The sequence below is a fragment of the Motacilla alba genome, chromosome 1A (genome assembly GCF_015832195.1).
Source record: "Motacilla alba alba isolate MOTALB_02 chromosome 1A, Motacilla_alba_V1.0_pri, whole genome shotgun sequence".
Taxonomy (NCBI): domain Eukaryota; kingdom Metazoa; phylum Chordata; class Aves; order Passeriformes; family Motacillidae; genus Motacilla; species Motacilla alba.
In genome coordinates this window covers 18,534,179-18,553,655 of record NC_052031.1, presented here as the reverse complement: position 1 = coordinate 18,553,655, position 19,477 = coordinate 18,534,179, and the positions used below count along the sequence as shown (strand labels likewise).

Below are 19,477 nucleotides of genomic sequence, written 5' to 3'. Positions count from 1 at the left end.
GCCATTACTTATTCTGCAGGACAAAATGCCAGGCTCACCAGCTACTGACATGACACTGCTGAGGACAGAGACATGGCAGGAGTCTGCAAAAATTGTCTAGCAAGCAACAAGATCTTCCTGATGGGGGGACTTGGATGTTTGATGTATTTGAATGTAGCAGTTCATATCAGTTCATATCAGTTACTTACACCACAGTAAGTAATAGGTTTTTTGATACAAAAAGCAGAGTCAAATGCAGTGTTCCAGTTCCAGCCAAACTCCTATTTACTTTGAAAATTGAAAGAGAGGACTTAGTTCTTGTGTGGTCTGATGCTATTTAAGTAGGATGTTGTGCCACTTTCTCACAAGCCAGAATGATCATTTGAACACAAAAGTAAAAAAATGGTCAGCTTATCTGCAGAACACAAAGAAAGAATTAAAAAAAACCCCAAAAAACCAACCAAACAAAAAAAAAAACCCAAACAAAACAAACAGAGAAAAACAAGGAAGTGATTCAAAACACCAGTTCAAGGAAGAATTTTTTGCCAAACAAAATGCTGGTACATTTTTATTTTAAGGACAATGAAAACACCTCACATTTATTCTTGATCCTTCTGATATTAGCTCCAGCATCTGCCAGACTAGGACATGAATGCAATGTATGGGGAAATTTTCAGTTATAATGTAGTTTTTTAACAGGGTGCACATAAAGGTCCTGACCCTTAGTAGGATCATTACTTGCATTGAGATTTCAGCAACATGTTTTCTTTTTAGCCTGGAATCCCAAAGCAGAGCTATTGAGGGACAGCAGATCCCAGTGCTGCCTGCTAATTAGGAGCCCTACAAATGTAGGTCACAAAAACAAAAGCAATGCTTTTCCGGGAGAAGACAAATGTGTGATTTGTGAATGAAAAGCCAGGAAGTTTTAAAAGTGAAACAGAAGTAAATTCAATCAGGCTCTTCTTACAAATGAAAGCAGTGAAATATCCTGGCCTTCAGTACTTGAAGAGTAGAGAAGATTTTATTAACCCTTTGGTCTTCCAGATAAACTGAAACTACAGCCAATTAACATTACAAATATATTTTCCAGTGCTTACTAAAGTGAGGAATTTGTTTTAGAAATATCAAACCATCACAGAGTCAACCATTATACAGAAGAAATAGGAAAATAGAGGTAAAATAGTCTCTTGTTCCCCTCGTTGACATTAAACTACACTTTGCTAAGTACAGCTGTAGTCTGGCTCCCTCATTCAGTACAAGACACACTTCAAACCTGTCACTGATTATTTAAGTTCTTCCAATTTGCTTTAATTGTGGAATATGGTTTTAGGTTGGATAAGCACTTTCACATGTGAAGATCCTTCCTTGGGAGAAAGGCGAGTGTTTTTTTTTAATCAAAATAATAATGTCTCCACTATGTGACTTCTGAAGATGCAATTATTCTCCCTTTTAGAGAGACTGATAAGGTTCCTGATTATACAGCCTCACAGATAAAAAGGATTATAGAAGAGTTTACAGCAGTATGGTACTAATCCATACATCCTGAATAACTGCCTGTTATTAAAAATCTGACATTCTATCTTACCTCTTACTGAAGTCAATGGAAGGGTCTTTTCCTTTATGTAATTTATATGTAGACTGATTTACCAAGCCATGTCCTCCTTCCCAGCAAATCACATTTCTCACCATGATGAATGTCATTACTGAGTAGCAAGGCACAGTAGGATGTTGGTTTGTTCTGCAATAACCATGCACTTGACTGGGAATTTAGGGTGTCTATGTCAGAGACACCCCCTGCACCAGCTCTTTCTTTTTGCTGAGCAGAATTTTTTGCAAATATCCATTCAGTAAATTTTTTTCCACCTTCCTAAACTCAATGAATTCTTGCTTTTTGTCATCTTAACAAAGTGGCAGAGAATTCTAAAAAGCTATTACTCTCATCTCTCTTTTCCACAAGCTTAGCTTTAAGAAATTATTCTTCTGAATTCCTTTCCCTCATCTGTTTAATTGCAAAATTTAATTTTAAATAATAGCTATTAAAAGGCATTGATAGGTCTGTCACAGGGACTACAGTAATCCCCCCCACTGTAGTTACCTCAACAGCTTAAAGTATTCACAGTCAGAACATAACCTATTTTGTCAGTATATAAAAAGAAAAACTTGTCAACTAGATATTTAAATATGTAAACCTACCACCTCTTCATCTTTTTATTTCCCATCAAAACAGTGTTTCAATAGCCAAATTATTTCATAGTCCTATCTAGAGTCCAGTATTTGTGGGTTGCAACGCAAGATAACTGGATTTTGTTCTGTGCTTCACCACAGCTTCTGATCTGAGGAAAAGTTCCAAATGCCACAAATTAGTACTACAATTCTGCCTAAGTCCAAAACTGTGACTTTCAAAACCCTTTGCTCAGCTGCTGCCAACCCTGGGGGCAAATGCTCTGAGTGAGTGACTATCTCCCAAGGGTTAAGTGAGAACCATGGAACTGGGCTCTGTACAAGATGCAAAAGAGGACACATGGGGTTTTTTAACTGATCCAAAAAATTGCAGTGTTTCATTAGATTGGAGCCCTCATCCTATGAAAAAGTACCTCATTTCCCTAAAAGTGCTCAAGAACAACATTTCTACAGAAATGGACAATATCTTGTCCATTGTCCCTGTCAAATGGCCTGAGAAATTCTTCTGGATTGTAGGGGGGCACATGTTTGCTGCTCAGTAATTATGCATCTATAGCATATTCCCTGTTCCACCCACAGAATTTGCCTTTATAAAGACCCTGTATTTTGCTAATAGGATATACACAATACTTCTCTTCATGTTTTAGGAATCAAATGTATAATATTTTCTTGAAGTTTAATTCCAATCTGTAACATATAGATAAATGTTTGAGACACTGTTAAATCACAAACAGCCCAACTGACAGACATAGAAGAGGTGGCAAATTTCTTCCAAAGAGAGCAGCAAAAATTATCACATGCAGATCAGGAGCACCATCAACAAAAGGAACTGGGGTTATAAATACAAGTCCACTGTATAAAAAAGAAAGATGGAATCAAGCCAAGACTTTAATATTTCAGAGGTATTTACTGTATTTACTGTACAAAAATATATATGCCTTAATCCCAAAATGAAAGTTATTTTACAAAGACTTGGGATATATAGAGCAATTAGTTGCTTAACAAAATTAAACCACAATTTTCAGAAATTTAATTTTTATTAGTGAATAATGTTATAGGCCTGTAGATAAATCAATGTGGTAAACAGTAAGGATTATTTTTGCCTTCTGACTTTAAAATGGGAGCAAAATTATTTTCAAATAGTAACAAAAAAGCAGGGAACTATGTATCCTTAAGTTATATGAATGCTGTGCAAATAGAGACTTATTGTTACAAGACTAATACAGAAGACAGTTTCATTTCCAGAGGAACATCTCAGGAAAACAAAAAGGAACAAAAAAACACTCCTCATAATATAGTGCAACACAGCAGAGCACTAAGGAGGAAAAATAACTCTGGCTTGGAGTTTTGGGACATTTTAATTGTGTGATGAGTCTTGAAACAAAGTAAGAGATTTCAAATGAGCAAATAGTAGCAGAAATCATTTTGAAAGATTAAAGTGCAGCAGTAGCATCTTCCACATTTTTCTCTGGAAAATTTTCATTTTTCATCATTCATTCTAGCAAAAGTATTTCTCCTTAGAAGTTTGACCTTATTTTTCCTTTACCTTCTCTCCCCCATATTTTCATTTTTTTTCTCAGACCAGACCAAGGAGAATGTTATTCATTTTCTCTTCCAGATGCTCACCCTTCTCTCTCCTATCCTTTGCTTTGATCTGTTACTATCCTCTTCAATCATTGCTTAACCACAGAGCTGCTATTTCTTTTGAACTTTAAGTTGAAAGTAAACTGATGTACAGATTAAACTTTGGTGAATCTCTTGCTTTGTTAGAGATTAATTTTGGGTCTTCTGGTAGATTGAGTTTCTGCTTTTTCCTCTTAGGTTTCAATCAGGATGTGATCTCTTATGAGAGAACCCCTTAAAATGTAAGCTTTAACTGATCTCGACCTAGGTAAAGGATGAAAAGATATTTTTTCTTTATTACTGTATTTCAGAATGATTAAAATCTTTCTTTTTTATGTGAAGAAATATTTTAACTTCTGTATTATAATTCCATAAGCTAATCAAGAGGCTGAAGTTTTCAGAAATGAAGTATTTGTTTTCACCCTCAACAGGAGACACATTTGAATTACATCTGTCATTGAATTGTCGGAATTGTGGAGAAAAAAGCTGCCACAAAAAGATAATTTCTTTTCCATCTTTCCTTTTTCTTCTCCCTCACTGACCAGTGCAGCATGTGGCTGTTTTTTAGGCATAGGCATATAAGATTTTGTTTCTTAATATCTCATTTGTTTCTTGTCTCATTCAATTGTCCCTTGGTTCCCAATTTAGAAAATATCTCTTTCAAGGAATTTCTTTAGCACAAATTACACACGAACTAATTAAAGTCCATTAGAAATTTGTGCTACTAATTCTTCCAGCCACTCTGGCATGCTAACATGGAGTGCTATACTAAGCCTGAACTTTTCTTTCTACATCACAGCCATATATAATTTTCTGCTTTTAATTTGATGTCCATATTTAAATATGTCATCCAGATAGAAAGCATTATATTTCTATAAAACAGAAAGTTAAGTGGAATTATACAAGTATTGCAAGGTTGTTTAAACAAATAGGTATAAAACCATAAAGTGAATAATAAAATAATAAGTGAATGATAAAAAAATCCCGTAAAACTCAAAATCAATTTTTAAACTATTAAACCATAGTTTCTTGTGATTTCAGTGCCAAAATAATTTTCTCATCTAGATGTGCAAAATGCCTGCAAGCTCACCTTTTACTCTGCACAGATATTTTCAATTATAATTCAAAATTGTACTTTTGTACAAATTTCAATTGTACAATTGAAAATATCAAACATGCTATGCTAGTAAACTGAACTCTTAATCACTTCTTAAACTTATAAAGAGATGATTCCATTAAACTGGGTAAGGATGTATTTCCTTGTATCTGTGAAAGATTACATTGCTAAAACTTCTTTAATGTGATGCCCATATTGACATCTTCTCAAGAAGAGATTAGGAAACTTTAAGGATCAATCTTTAGGAGTTCCTACCATTGACCTAACCTTGTTCACATTATTGATTATAATTTCTTTTAAAGTATTTTTTCACTCAACTAAATTTATTTCACTTAAGATGTCATTTGTATAGAAATTATTGTTGTGAGTGAGTCTATTTTCATAAACTCTTCAAAGTCATCCCTTTTAATTCTACAACAGAAGGGCAAAGGAAAGCTCCTTGATACATCTACTTCATTTGCTTTATCACTTTTCTTTGCTTATCAAATGTTAAGGGACAATTTTATTAAAGCTTTTCCACACTCCAGACACATGTAGAATGGTTCTTTTACCAGTAAACATTTATAGATATCTCATCACAGAAGTGGAGGACCATTCTTACTGAATGTTGATCCGTGGGCTACCGTCACAGGATGGTGAGCTGTTATGTCACATGTTTAGTTAATTCTACTCTTTTCAAATAAATAAATGTCCCCAAATTAATGAATTCTGAAGCATGACTACATGTCTGCATGTCTAAACAATTACAACACTTTCTCCAGATAAAAAATTTCTCATGAGCAGCAGTTTTCCTATACAAAGAGTTCTTCAGGTCTTATACTGGTAAATAATTAAGAAATAAGGACTGTGATAATTTAATTTTGTTTGGTGGATATATGCCTTTCATAACACAGCAGAATTACTCTGTCATTTCATAGGTCAAGTATATATTAGACTTTAACCTTCTGTGAAAAAAAATGACAAACAAACAACAAACCAAAAACATACACATGAATGGCTGTTTGTCAAAGTCCGAAAAATTACTAGATTCTCCTGGGAAAATATGTCAGATCCTACACAGTTATATGTCACCATATATACAGTACAGGTGAGAAACAAAAGGAGTATTCCTCTGCTGACAGGCAGTAGCCATTAAATCTCCAGGCAAGGAAGCATAGGTGCTAAAATGTTCTATGAAGAGGCAACCAAATATCTCAGGTCAGAAATGAGTCAATCTCAAAGTCTTCCAGCTAGCAAAGCAGCTTGAGAATTTTCTTTGTCACCTCATGTCCTTTCTCGGTAGCACATTTGGCTGTTTCCTCTCACAGAGATTTCAAATAAAATGAAAGCATAGACAGAATTTACAGCCAGACATTCAGTCCAAAAATTTCCTCTGCTCTTACCCCTGAGACCTTGAACTAGGCAGCTGTAGAAATCCTACTTGTTTGTTTGGACTGTCCTCTACTTAGAATCCCTGTTTTAACTATCAAGTTTTCATGTTTCTATGAAGCTTTTCCCACTCCACCACTAAGTCTGCTTTTCCTGAAATGGAAAAAGTCTGTCTTGGCTTCAGTCTTTTACCCTGGTATTTGACAATTGACTCCTTAATTACATCTGCTAGAGTAGCTGGTGGATTTTTAACTTGTGAATTGCTATAGTATTGGATCTCATTAAGTCGAGGTGCAAGGTCAGTAAATGCCCTCCTTGACTTGATATCAAATAGCAATTGAGTACATACCTTTAAAATAAAATATAAGAGGTGTCTTATATGCCCACATAACTCTGTGACCTTGGTGTAAGAAATGTGCTGCTAAACTCTGATAAAGGGGGTGAGGACTGAGCTGCTGGGAGTCTCTCTGCAGACTCAAGGCAACTCCATTTGGTACAGGTGTTATGACCCTGATTCCACAATTACTCAAATACTGAAAAATTACTGATTCTTAGAGTCTATGTGCTTTGGGATGGACTTTCCACTGCACTGGACCAATGTTATGCTGATATGAGAACAAAGGAGTCTTTACTGACATGGCACTAATATAAGGATGAAAAAACCAGAAGCATATAAGAAGAGACTGTAAATATTAAAACTGCCACAGACACAGGAGAGAGCGAGAGCATATTGCAAACCAGAGTCCTCACAGGCAGAAACAAAGTTCCAACAAGTACTGAAACCAGCCAGCCCAACCACCAAAGCTGTACCTCAATATTAGCAAATAATATGGACAATTCAGCTGTTCAAAATAAGTAATGCAGTAAACCTGTCTAGACTGTATCACAATTTGGATCTCATGCCATTTTTCCTATACAGGAAGAACAGCACTACAGGCCATGAGATTACTGTCACAGGAATAGATCAGGAATACACTCAGACAGATAATAGATAGGAAACGACAAGCTGCTCTCCCTGATTTTGCTGCAGTACACAAGACTTCAAGTAGATTACTTTCCCTTCATCCTTTCAGACATGATCACATTGTGCCGGAATAACCTCAAAGAAATACAAGTCAGTACCATTTCTGATTAATTTCCTGACCATAATTTGCTAGATCATCCAATCAGAAAGTACTTTGTAACTTGTGATCATTTATAACTAACATAACTCCTAATTAAAATACAGAAAATGAGAAAAGAACTGGAATATTTTCAAGGGTCTCAAGAGTGAAAGGAACTAATAACTGAAATGCTTATCAAAATGATTTAATTTTTTAGCTGTTTCATAAAAAAGGAGCAATAATTCTGACTCCAAAAAAAGTAAAAAAAAAAAGTAAAAAAAGAAAGTTGTATATCCAGATGATGTAATTGAAAAAATGAGAATTAATTTCATGCTTAAGCATCTAATGAAAATCTGAGGAATTAAACAGCCACTGCTGAATACCTTGACATCTCTTGGCAGCCAATGATTGGTGCACTTACAGAGCCTAAATAAGTACTAAGGTTCTGTGTAAAACCCGAGATGCCATGGTTAACATGACAGTCTTTCACATACTGCTACATTCCATCCTGTGAAATGGCTCTTATCTCCTGCTGCAGCAAAGGCTTTAAACTGCCATTGAGATCAGTGAACCAAAAGCAGTCAGTACACTTTGAGGTGTCCAGCATGTTTAGGATATAAAACTTGCAATATATATCTGTTACTATCAGCCTTTCTGTTTGAGGCTCACATGATTTCAGTGCAGCAGCAAGTCTCTTCCATCTCTTTTCCCAGATTTGTTTCCAGAGAATAAAAATAAATCTTTAAGATAACTACAGACACTATATTCACTTGTAAAGAAACATCTTAGATGGGACCATGTTTTAAATTTGGCATTACTTCCAGACTTGACTCAGAGTTAGTACAAGAATCTTGCTTACAGGGATGACAACAAATGATTCACTCTGTGCTGTTTTGTTGATCCAGCTGTAGGGCTGAATTAGACAACAGGCTTCTAGAAAGACAGAAAAATATGATTTTACAGCAGACAGAGAGTGACATGCCTTGGATCTACCAGGATGACTCACATACTTGCAGTGAGAAGTAACCCTTGCCTTAGTCAGTACACAAATTAGCAATGATTAATCATGCATAAAAAAGGCTGGAATGACTACAGCAAAATACATCCCAAATAAAACATAAGTCCTTCCAAAAATACTTGTGAGTTTTTAGCATATTCATGTTTGTTATGGTTCATTCAACCTACACCCTGCCACTGTTGTACTTGCTTGTCAGAAAATGTTACTACAATAAAGAATAGCAAAAAATTAATTTCAAAGTAATATTTATAAGGTTTCAAGTATGTTTGACCTCAAATTTCCATGTCAGATTTAGGTCTAGAAATTATTCAGAAAACTGTTTATTCTATTAACCAACCTTTTAAAATTTTATTTTATGCTGCACGTGTGGCATAAAATAAATAGCATATTTGTATCTTCCCCCAGATCTTAATATATTGAAGAGATTAGAAATGTGTAAAAGTGTTCATCATAACATCTTGTTCTTCTTGAGAGCATCTATCAAAGCAAACAAAGATTAAACAATAGCAAATAGCAACATATATGAGCTCTCTATACCTGTGGCTGAAAGACACTACCTTGATGATTTCTGTAACCAGAAAAGAGTTCAGAGGTCAGGTCAGGAGCTCAGAAGATTGGGAGAGGGGAGGTGAAAGTGGAGGAGGTGGAAATCATTGCATTTTTTAGATAGAGAAACATGAGGAAACTGCAATCTATTCATAGCTACACGCAGATGGTTTCATGCCCAAGAAGAAAAAATCAGCTGTTTGTCAGGAAAGATATATACTGCAAAATATTCACTCAGCTCAAGTAATAAGTGGGGTCAGGGTAGAAAAAAATAATACACTTATTTCACATTATTTTCTTCCTTACAAAGAAGCCATGTCAATGGCCAGTGCAGGTATTCCTTTGGACTGCTGTCCCCAGCCCAGGGACCAGCTGCTCACCTCCCTGACGGCTTTCGTTCGCACTCCGTGTCGCCAGTACCACGTGCACAGCTCTCAGACTGCTGGAGCTCAGGGCCTGTCTAAGCCTAGAAAGTACTCAAAATCAATTTGTTCCTCTGTTTAAATGCACAAAGAGACTGGCTTATCACTTACTCAGAGGTGCATTGGCTGAGGGTATAAAGCTTCTAGACTCCAGTGCAAGCTGATAAAAGGCAGCTAAAGCTACCCTAACTTCTTAGACAAGCCTGATCCATTGGACATGCTCAGGTCATGCACTGACTTCCACACAATAGCCTAACAGAATAGACTAACATTTACAATGTGGAAAGCCCACACTTTTGACTCTTTTTGGCCTGAGGTAGTTTTCAATCTGCTGATCCCATTTTTAAGAAGGTGTTCTTACTGCTGGAGATACCAAAGGTGTGATGCTGAGCAGAGGGAAAGTGAGACTTAGGGCACTGGAGCAAGACTGATCCAGATGGGGATTTAGTCCAGGAAAGGTAGAGTGTCTTAATTTTTAATAGCATAAATTTTGATTCAAAGAGTGGGTTATATTACAAAACTCTGGGACTTTGAAGATGGGGAACCAGCTCTTTCTGAAAATTTCCTCATTCACTTTCTCTGAGAACCTGTAAATATCATGGCCACTGTTGATACTTACATGGTTTTTGACACTTTGTCTACTGACTGAGTGTTCTGTTATCTATCATACCTGTTCTCTATCACATCCAGGTACCATTATCATAATCCATTATCTAGTTCTTGATTAAATCAACTACTCTTATAAGCACAGTGAAAAAAAACAAAAACAAACCAGTTTTGCCCCAGAGAAGCTGAGAAGGAATAAAAGGTGTGAAGAAAAATGGTGGAGCCTGGCTTGGTGGCTTGCTGAGGGCTCAGCAGGAGTGCTGACATGAGAACCCCAAAACTATGCCTTGCAGTCTGGTCTTTCAGTGTCTAGCATACATTTCTTTGTTTCTATTTCATTTGTTCATTTGTTGTGCACTGTACAAAGATGTGCATTTGAAAACTTTACAAATCCTAATTTGTATGTTTTTCTTTTTCTGTGGTCCCAAAACACCTGTTTGAAATTTCAGAAATGAGAATGGTAAACTCTTTTGTTTTGGGACTTTTTTTTTAAAATTTTTATTTTTGCATTAACTTTGCTAGAAATAGTTGCATGGTATATTATCTATTGCATCACAAGCTGGACAAAGTACTTGAAACACTGCATGAGTGTGTCTGGGGCTAGATAAACATTTCATGCTACTTCGAATTCCCATATAGACTTAAATTCTGGACTTAAAAGTATCTTTTCTGTGATGTTAATTAGAATTCGTGCAATGACAGCTGGCATAATTTAAACTATATAACTTGAATTTTGGGCATTGAAATTGTATTTGTGACCACATCCCAAAGGCCTGAAGAGGGAAATACTGGACTTGGGACATAATTGATTTCCAGCATATTTTATAAGAAAAATCTATTTGTGTCTAGTGTACATTTATCCTTTTATACCTTTTAAGGTACATCAAAATACCATCTATTCTCATTTAAAACACACCAGACTCTAGTGAACCAGACATTTGGAGCTTATACAAGCCAGCTACTGTTTGACCTAGTTTCATTACAAGCCTGAAACTGCCCATTACACACTTAATGATGAGTAAGATGAAAAATTGAATTCAATCTACCTCGCAGGACTTGAGAAACCATCCAGACAAATCTGATCCAAGAAAAGCAGCTGAAATGAATATGCCAGATTGTGAACTCCAGTGTCTGAGGGAGGAGCTGACACACTCATTTTTTCTGCCCCTTCCACAAGTGTCACCTCTCACTATGTCCCAGCTGTCGGGCAGGTGAGGCTGTACCTGAGCTCAGCTCCGCTAAATTCATCAGCTCCTTCCTGCCAGAGCATGCAGCCTTTCAGTCACCTTTCAAAGAGCAGCAGCACAGCGGGGCTGCCATGCCCAGGTTAACAAGCTCTGCTTTCTCAGCAATGGTATTGACTTGGGTTTAATATTTCACTCACCATGATTGCTGTTTTCGAGGATAACTCAGACTCATTACTTACTACAGCCTGTGATACACAAAACTGTACACTCAGGTATGAAATATTACATTTAACTACATAAGACCAAAGTCTCTTTCTTCCACCAACATAAAGAAGTAAAAGACCAACCTTTCAGATTCTTCTTAGCTATCATTGTGTGATGGAAATGTGCCTAAAATCCTTGTTTAAAACACAGAACAAATCAAGGTCTATCACCGATGAAAACACACAGCCAATCCTAGATTTGCACTGGTATGACTGAGAGCAAAATTTGTTCTGGAGTGTCAAAGAGGTATCACAATGAATTAAAGAGTGCAACCAATTTAAAAGAAAAATGCTCATTAGTGTGAATAGAAAACCATCACAGAAGAAAAATGCCAGCACTTACTGCAATACATCAGCTATTTCCATTAACATAGTAACTAACCATTTCTGGGTAATATGATTCATGGCTAAACAGAATACTGAAAAATTATATCTTCCATTCACATGAATAAATTAGAGCTCTTCTGTATCTTTATCACCTATCTCTGTTGATATTTTATTGAATACTTTTAGCACAGACAGTGAAAAAGGTAAAGTTGTTTTGTACACAATTATATATGCATATATGAGTTTCACTGATCCTATATATAAACCAAATAAAAATGAGCAAACCAACCCAAACCTTTGGTTTCAGAGATATTCTCCAAAAGAAGTAACCTCTAACACTGCTGGTTTTGAGCAGACCGATTCCAGACCAGCTTTGAAAATCCCAGTCAAAGCACATAGTTTTGCAATAGACTCATCTGGATAGTTTCTTAGCCAAAACAATTTCAACAAAAAGGCTGGTTCCAGACATACCGTATTAAATAACCCTGAACTGGCAAAGAGTGATGCATACATTCCATCTGAGAGTCTGCCACGGCTCCGGTCAGTTGAGGTAATGCAAGTTCAGTTCCATTTTCAGCAAATTGTCAAAACAGTCCTTTTGTACCTTTGGTGTTGAAGCACATATAAAAATCTGAGTAGATAATGTACTATTTCAGATTCTTTAAACTTTTAAAAACAAAGAAAAGTGGGATCAGTGGTTACAGTGAAAGCAGAAATAAATGTGAGTGTGTAATTTTATTGGCAGACAGGAGTATATGGTCATCATCAAACAAGATCCTGGTTTTTTCCTCAATTATGTCATAGTTCACTGTAATTTTAGTTGCTCTGTGGGAGCTACTCACAGACAAGAATTAAAGCAGTCTGCAAACTATAAAGATGGGACAAGTCCTCATCTCAGCCTAAATTATTTTTTTTTCCTTCTCATGGCCTTTTCCCTCACAACTGTGGCACATAGTTTGAAAGTGGCTTACCTATAGTTTGAAAACAATTTCTATAGGCTGGGTAGAGGTGGATGGTGAAGTGCCAAGACCAAAGCAGGAGCCCTGATCCTGGCAGCCCTCTGCACAGACAAGAGGGAGGGCAGGGGCAGAAAGGCAGGGATCTGGCCCAGCATCCTCATCCTCTCCCATCAGGATCCTTCTCCACAATATTACTCCTAGAAAATACTCCACAACTCTATCTTTCCCACCTTCATATTTTTAATTTTTTAAAATATTAACCTATCCTAGGCTCTGCTACATTCAGTGTAGCCACAAAAATTGGCTTAATGTTAGCAGTATATCAAACTTCTGAAAAAAAGCAAGAAACTTGGCATTGCGTATTGTGATGTCCAGTTAATATCTGCAAAACCTTGTGTTAATACCCCCTACCACTCATTCCTTTCAGCATGATTCAGGGCCAATCTAGTTTTTACTTAACAGTCTGCTGTAGTAGTAGTTTTCTACTACTTGGATCCTTGAAGAACTGGAAGGATCGAATACAAATACAATGCAATAATACAAATGCAATAATACATGTGCAAATATGCAACATTTGCTTTGGCAGCCAAGAAAGCGAATGCCATCCTGGGGTGCATCAAGTACAGCATAAACAGCTGGTGGAAAGCAGTAGTTATCCCTCTGTATTCAGTGTTGGTGCAGGCTCACTTTGTATCCTCTGCAGTTCTGGGCATCACAGAGGAGACATGACACTGCTCCTCCAGCTCACCCACAAAGATCTTTAGTTGAACTAGTGAGTTTCTTTAGTCTTTTCATTTAAAAAAATTAATCTATATATAGAGAGACTATTTCAGACAACATACCAATACAAAGAATCTTTGCCTCACTGATAACAAAATTTCACCTGCTTCTAATGGTTCTCGAAGTTGGGTCCAGAGAGGTGCAGACAACCAAAGAGACACATTGCCTACTTGTCAAAAGATTTTTCCACAGGGTTTGAGGTGTCCACAAAGAATAAAGGAAGAGAATGAGGAAGACAGGCACACAGATCAATACAGATATTTTTATTCCATGTGAATCTCAAGGGCAGTACGTGCAGCACGCTGATTTGGCTTCATGTAGTTTGAGTAAATTCAAACTAGCATAGCTTGCACAGCATAGGTAGAATGTGAAAACCTGTCCCTGTGCCTCTAAAAGCACAACAGGCCTCAGTTCACACCTTGCCTACTGTGACCCCTTCTTCCAAGGTTAATAGGTCATTGCTTCAGTACTGATTAAATTTCTATGAACTATCAAAATCAACTCTTCTTGTTACAAAAACTCATACCAAAAAAAAATGTGGCAAGATCTAACTCTGACAAAGCTTTGAGCAATATTGAAAAGACAGAGCATAAAAAGACAGGAATGTAAATTACATGTGATGAGTGCTGGTTCTTCAGTGGCTCTTGCATTGTTTAAGGTCAAAATCTGAAAACCAAATGTTTACAGCCATTGATATCATTTATCAAACTTAGTCTCCCAGAAGTGTTAGTGCTTTCAGTTTGAAGGGATATATTTTAGTGCTCTTTGCAGATCTAGGATAGTTTGCATGCTTAGGACCCTATAAATCTTTCAAATGCAAAATGTAACATGGCTCAGTTCATGCACCTCATTTAGAGTCTGTTTATATTGGTACAAATAATAGTTTCAGTATGTAATGAGTGTCATTCTAGGGCCCTTCAGAAATAATACCTGTATGATGGTAGATATTAGAAAAAAATTCGGTTATTATGGTGTGTACAGAGCCTTTCAGCTCACTACAAAAATGGGAGAGACAAAACCATATAAATATAAGTGAAATTCACACAAATGGAAAAGGGATAATGGTTTGAACACATATATGTGGTAAGACCTCCATCCTTCCCCGACTGCAGTGTTTTCTTTTATAAATTGTAAACTCTTAGGGACTGACCCTCAACAAATGAATACTTTGACTAGAATATTAGAGATCAACCTTGTTAGGGACTCTAGATGCTAATGTAATACAAATTATGTAAATAAGTATGACTTGTAGTCCTTAATCTAGGAATGTCACATTAAAAAGTCAATCACTGAATAAATCTACAAGCATTTGTGGAAGGACAGTCTAAGACTTTATGGGTAATCATCCTCTGTGTTGGCAGAGAAAGGTGCGCCTTCCTCCTTTGTTTTCCCTGTGGTTGCACAAATCCTTCACTCTCCTCTGTGAAGTAGCCTTGGCACTGTGGAAATCTTCCTCATGGCTGGTGTCCACCACAGCGATTTGCCACTAGGAGCTACAGACTCAGTCCCTTCAAGGTGGAGAGTATCTAGGATGGTGACCAAACTGGTTGGCTCCCACAAGGATGGTGAATAATTGTTTCTGAATGAAAATAATAACTTCTAGATTTTCCTGGTCCAGCGCATCAGACACATTCTGAACGTGCCTGATGGTTCACCTAGGAAAGTTAGGCGACATTTAGGTACTTCTCTAGACATCTCTGAACTGCTTAGCCAGAAGGTAGGGGCCCAAATGGCCAAACTGGGACACGCCCAGGCAGGCAGAGGGTGGACTTGGAGCTCCCAACAGGTACTTCTACAGAAGTCACCAGACTGCTCTCTGAGACTTCAGCTCTGCAGTGTTGTCCTATTGCCAGCCTTGACACAAAATCAGTGACCTGATCAGTCCACCTTGGTGTGGACTCCCAGTTTCTTTGCTATTCTTGCTGTGGACATATTGTAGTAAAACTAGACCTCTGAATCAGTTGAGCTGGAAGAACTTAAAAGATCCACATGCTAGGACAAGCTAATACCAAGGCTGTCTGAGTAATGGAAACACTGGGTAAATGCTTGTGGAGTGTTTTACCACTTGCAGTCCATATAAGCTGTAAACAGCATGTGTCTAGCACACAGAGCTTCCAGGATAGAACAATATATTCCCACTGTCCTTGAAAATCGTTGCATGTAAGATAGTTCAGCACACTATCCTTGTGCTGAACTAGATGTCAAAGCTTCTGGCACTCCATCAAACCAAATAATCTATTTCCAAAGTAACAGACCATTTAGCATTAAAATTGGCACTTAAGGGTTGATATAAAATGTAAATTAAATGTAGGATATGAGTAAATGAGGCTACTTTTATACTTCAATTTTTGTCCTGGCACCAAGGTTGATAATTTTAAGCAAATCATAAGTACTCTTTCTCTTTTTAAAAGTACGGTTTTCAATTTCATTTGTGGCATTGCTTTCAAAGCAGAGAAACATCACCTTCACTACCAATTCACATGAGAGCAATATGACTATCAATCACGGTGGCTTGGAAAGAGCTGGTAAGATTTCAAAGCTAGGGATAAAGATAAAAGAATTAAATTAAGTAATGCTAGAATGAAGCAATCAAGATTAAATGTGTTCTCAGCTGTTGAGTTAACAGGTTCTGAGTTTTTATCGAACAAAAGGTTAAAGAAATGAACCTTTAACAGCAATTATTTCAGTTTAATGTTTTTTTTAAGCTCAAGCTCACAGCAGTTGAATTTCTTCTGTCACTTAAAGAAAAAGTAAAACACCTGACATTATCATGTCTCGTTAAAGTCTCTCAAGAAGTTAATTTAACACTTGTGATGATCATGTCCAAACAGGCTTTGTGATTTAATTACAACCCTAAGAGTTTTGAAAATCCCATATAGTAAGTAAATTTATGGGCTGGTGATTTTAAAAAGGCTCAAAAATCTTGAAATAAATTATTTATTTAAATGAATTAAATTAGACATAACTTAATTAAACTGAAAATAATGAAAATATTTCTTAAAATGTTGAGAAAGCCCAAGAAATCTTATTTGGTAAATGCTGTCCTGGGAGAAAAAATGTCAGTGGATGATAAGTGAATATCCTTGATGAAACTAATGTAAATTCAAAGCATGGTTGTCATATCTAACAAGAATTTCCAAGAGAAATTTGAGAGGTCACGGCTCAATTCTCTTAAAAAATATGTAACATATTTTCCTGCGTAACTGTTGCTTGTTTGAATTCTTTCACCTACCAGCTTCCCCCCAGACCTAAAATTCTTGTTATTGTGGTTTTGCCTTGCAGTGTGGAACCAGAGATGGGGGGCCAGAGAGGGGTACATTTGAGTCAGGGGCTTCATGATGAGCATACCTTAGGGTTGTCCTGGAGAACAGACTGTCACTTCCATGTCTTAGGGACAAAAAGGACAAAAGGACATCAGGGCTTCCAGTGGCTCTGCTCTTCTGAGTCATCTGCCCCAGAAATCAACACACAGCCCAGGGCTGAGACAGTGGTGTCTCTCCTGCTTCTCAGTGCACTTGTGTGGGCAGCTGGTTCACAGGCAATGGAGCAGGGCTGCCAGTGGCCTGCCAAAAGGGAGAAGGCCAGCGCATAAACTAAGACTGGTAATACAAACCTGGCATTGGAATCACATGGGGTGCACAAGACCCAAACACATAGTTCCTCCTGAGGTTTATTTTAATGGTCTCTCTCAAAAAAAGTAAGACAAATTAACTGAAACACGTGAAATTCGAATGGGGGAGCTAAACTTCAGTAAGCTTCAATGTAGATATTCCACCTAGAATTATGTGCCTTAACCTGGTTTCAGGCTTCTGTATAAAGAATGGTTAGCTCAAAAATCAAGGGGGATTCAAAAGTGATGTTTATTTCTTTGCCATCACTGACTCTGCTTTTCCATCCTCATCTCACCACAGTCCCCACACTGTCCCATAGGTGTAAGATCTTTAAGTGTTCCATCCCCTGTAGCAGTTTATGCAGTGCTGCTCACCCAGCTCAGGCACTGGGGCCCACCCAACATAAGGGATCCTGCCTCATCTTTCAAACACAGTCCCACAGGCTGTCCCATCTCAGCCTCTCCAGCTTCAGCAGCATGAGACAGACTGAAAAGACCAAATTCAAGACATAGCTCTTTTGGAGGGTAGAAAGGAAAAGGTTCTCTCAGCCATGGAGAAAGGAGAAGAAGAGCAGATGGTTTGGTGCATTTTCATGATTTGTTTAAGCCATTCACAGTGTCAATTGCATTGACAGGCACCTGAATTGTTTCTTCCCCCACCTCACATCTACCTCAGACTGGGACTCATGTGGTCATCTGGATCAGGAGTTGATATGGCTGAAAAATAACTCTGTAAATGAGTGAATGTGAAAGATTTATGTTTAACCCAGGCCACTTATCTAATCAAGTTCTCTTCAAAGCCCTGCAAATGGCTGCACTGACAACATGAGGGGGTGATGGAAGAGTGAGAATGAGTAACCAGAGGTATGAAGTAGTACGGGTTGCTTGTGCTGCACTAGAGTTGAAACAAATATGGGTCAAATGACAGACTTAGTGGTTTTTTAAAAAAAACTTTCACAAAGGAACATCTCACACTGGAAAAATATTAGGGAATTTGAAGGAATTGGAAGGTTTGTCTTGTTCACAAGAATTCACAGATAGATTTCAAAAATAATCAAGCACCAAGATCGTCAGCTTTCCTCTTTCAAACTTGACAGCGTCACATTTTCAAACACCTAAATCAAATCATTTTCCTCTGAGCACCAAAAAAAAGGCCTCCATTTGGTGCCTAAGAGTACTAAGTATGCTTGAGGAATGAGACTCCTGAGGATAGGGAGTGTCTGGCTGCTAATGTGCTTCTTCAGTTTTCAGCGTATGCCAAGAGAAGAAGGGAAGGAATGAGCCAAGAATCCCAAATGCTGTTTCCCCATGCAACACATTCTGCTGTAAGGATGATGCTGAGCTTGACTTCAGCATTCAAAAATCTTGCCATTTTCTTTCCACACTTGATTTTATTGCTTTTTGGGCTATTTTTTAATACAAATCAGTGATGGAGCCAGTTTCTATAGTAGGTGCAAAAAAGAGTTTCAGAGTCAACCATTGTAACAGGTAGCTCTCACAGGAAAATGATTGGTGGCAAATAAAAATTGGGAGGAAAGGTGAATCCACATAAATGCTGTTGCATTAAAGAAAGGAGTGGGTTTGAAGCAACATTTTATGACTGGTCAGTTAAAAGTTTAATTTAGAGCAATCAAATATTTGTCTAATAAAGACAAGGCTTGATACTTTTAAAAACAGTATCATGAGCATGTAAAACTCCTTAAATCAACATAAACAGAGAAAGTAAGTGCAGGAATGAGAATCAAACCTAAGAACCAAGAATTACATCCCAGAAACCCAAAGAATGAATGAACATGCAAAGTGTTACCCAACAAATCAAGGCAAACAGTATCTCAACATGGACGTTCTGAAAAGTCATTCACTACATTCACATCTTGGAGGGAATGTGCAAGGCTCCAGCCAAGTGGTGGCAGAGGTGGTGGTGGTGGTGATTTCATTTTCATCTTTCAGCCCCAGCACTAGCTCTCAGTCTTCCCACACCACTCACCCTTTCCCCATGGCATATTCCCAACATGCAACCGCGGCATCCTGGGGCCTGTGCTGTGAATGAGATCCTTGAAATATTCCCTTTAAAAATGTCTATTTTTACCTCAGTACATTTATTGGTCAGTCTGAGCAGGAGGATAAGTTAGTCCAGTGGAACTTAGGGACACGATTTTCTAGTGGATTTGGCAGAGCTGGGTTAATGATCAGACTCAGTCATTTTAGAGGTCTTTCACAATGTAAATGATTCTATGATTCCATGACTTTTTGTGACAATATTCTCCTTCAATATCTCACTGCCTCAGGCCTTAATTTTGGAAAGGATCTCATTGAATATGCTTGAGTCCTACTGATGCAGGGCATATGGCTAAGTACTTCCCTGATCAGACATGTGCATATGTGGCT

The 19,477-nt window shown here is 37.5% G+C and overlaps 1 long non-coding RNA gene across 4 annotated transcripts in view; it reads right to left on the bottom strand.

The window, feature by feature from the left end:
• The window catches only part of LOC119708524, a 45,765-nt gene extending 26,528 nt beyond the window's left edge, over positions 1–19,237 (bottom strand). Inside the window, exons 1-2 of one of the 4 annotated variants that reach the window (XR_005259097.1) lie at positions 18,897–19,237; positions 16,828–17,042 (exon numbers count right to left, since the gene is read on the bottom strand). This is a non-coding gene — a long non-coding RNA (uncharacterized LOC119708524). The remainder of the gene's footprint in view (positions 1–16,827; positions 17,043–18,896) is intronic. The other 3 variants (XR_005259096.1, XR_005259099.1, XR_005259098.1) reach the window with 3 other exon arrangements.
• Positions 19,238–19,477: the final 240 nt, after the last annotated feature.